Here is a 2351-nt window from a genome sequence, read left to right as displayed (position 1 = left end):
TAAAAGCACAGCGCAGTAGTTGCCGCCGTTATGATGCGAATCTTGTGCAGTCACGAATGCTGTGCTGGTAGCACATACACTTTCTTTAAACTCTGTTTAACCTCCGATAGTAAACGCTGGACGCCGTTGGTCTTACAGTTTACCGTGGCTCCTTGGTGTTAAGGGCGGCTATTTTGTTCTTTTCACTTCCTCCTTTTTCTGAAATAAAGATCTCCTAGGAGAAGGCATCGGCAGGAGACGCCTTCATCGCCTACCTGAATTAAGTAAATTATTGCATTAAAGCTGCCTGCCCTTCCCTGCCATCATGCCATGCCATGGCATGGCTTGCACTGCCCTACCCTACTTTTTTGCCCACCTGCCTGCCTGCCTTTTTACGGCGAGAGCCTAGTCAGTGTTCAATTAAAGCCCGCTGTAGTTGTAGTCGCTGTAGTTGTCCATTCTTGGCATGGCTTCGCCCTCAACCGTTTAGGCGCCAAGCGAAAGGAAGCCAAAGAAAGTGCCAAGCCATTCCTAGACAGAGAGAAGAAATAAAGGCGAATAGGAACGCAGATAAGAAAGAAGACAAAAAAAGAAGACAAGAAGGTGGGAAAAAATGTACGCACGCTGCCTCAGAGAAAGAAATGGACAAGAAGGTTCCTACCGCTTGTTTTAACTAAGTGGTGTAGCCTACTAGTCACTAAAGTTTACAATATTTTCGTTTCGTTCTTGATTCCTTCCTGCGTTTATTTCAATATTAATTCCTCTCTTTCTGTCTTCATTCCTCATGAGCTTAGTACGGTTGCCGAAGATTATTAGCACTTCAGAGCATTCGTGTTCACAGCACTCATCCATACGGAGTTGCTAGAAAGCACGCGGCGGTACTGACGGCAGCCATGGCGTCGTCATTGAAGGAGCCGAACTAAAATTCTCGCTGCCAGTAAGGCATACCATCACTGAGCGCCATTTACGCGGTTGAATGAATGCTTATGTGAAACGGCCGGGACGCGTCGGTCCTTTCACCCATGACAAAGTGACGCAGTGTCTGTATTGCGCCAGGATGCAGCATAGGGGTATGTAGAAGCGCCGCAGGAGCGACGCTGAGAACCCAGTTCTTTATTCGTGCCTTAGTCGCGGTTTACTCGTTGTTCTCTGCAGCGGACGGCTCAGATTAATCGTTGTCGTCGCCATGACCAAAAAATCCATCGTCACGTTGGCCATCACATCCTATTTCAGGTTAAGCTCATTGCGAAACAAAGCACGTTGCAGACCACCTTCTACTTCTTTAGTGATTACCAGCTGTGCTGCCTCTCCTCTTGGCTAGTCTCCATCATCACATGCCAGCAGGGTTCCCAATAACAGACTCTACAGGAACCTCGACTGCCTTTCATCAGCCCTGTCCCCACACGAATGCCATTTATTCGCTGCAGAAGTAGTTGTTTAGCGCTAATTACAGTAGTGCTAGTAGCAGTAGTAGTAACAGTTGTAGATGTAGTATTAGAATAAGTTGTAGTTGCAGTAGCAGTAATGGCAGTAGTAGCAGTTGTAGCAGTAGTAATGACAGCAGTAGTAGCTGCATTATGAGATGTATGACGAAGGGAAATGTCTACGGGCACCATAGCTGCCTCACTGAATAGCCTGCTCCTGAACTATCCTCTGGAAGAAAAAGTAATAGCAGCAAAGACGGCAAGGTGGGACGTTTTGTTGTGGTATGTTGCCTGCAGAGGACATAGAATACGTTTTAGATAATAATTTCATAGTAGCAATCAAGCAAAAGAAATGAACATGGATATGCGGGGCATGTAATCCGAAGCCAGCATAACTGATGGGCCCTTAGGGTGTTGGAATATATTCTAAAAGAAGGGAAGCAGAACAAGGGACGCCAAGTCCAGGAGGGCGGATGAGATAAACAAGTTTTGCTGCAATATGGTCGCAGCTGGCACAAGAGAGGGTTAACTGGAGAAATATGGAAGAGGCCTATGTCTAGCAAAAAACAGCGGTAGGCTTTTGATGCTGATTGTCCTTGTTCTGTTTACCAGACATCTACTAGGCCTTCGATACAACCCATGGCAGGGCAGCTCGGGTGAAAATCTGTGCTTTAAGAGGGCGGGCAAGCACCGAAAACGCCTCCTGCCAGGACAGAAAATCTCTTAAAGCCAACAGTGGAACCGAACTTTACGTGATCTTCATCTTGGCCACAAAAAAAAAAGTTCGGCTCACAAAACAATCTGAGCCCCTCGTGCCCTTCTTTTTTTGTCGCAAGCTCCCTGTGTTACAGCTCTGCCCATGGAGAGCACGAGCCTTGCAGCCGCAATCTCGAGCAAGAGCACGGGCTCCTGGAAGCTCGTGTTCCGAAGAAGCAGAAGGCAGACACG

The sequence above is a fragment of the Amblyomma mixtum genome, chromosome 9, assembly GCF_055824585.1.
Source record: "Amblyomma mixtum isolate Tamu chromosome 9, ASM5582458v1, whole genome shotgun sequence".
Lineage (NCBI taxonomy): Eukaryota > Metazoa > Arthropoda > Arachnida > Ixodida > Ixodidae > Amblyomma > Amblyomma mixtum.
The sequence above is the reverse complement of the archived record's forward strand: the minus strand, read 5'-3'. Positions refer to the sequence as shown.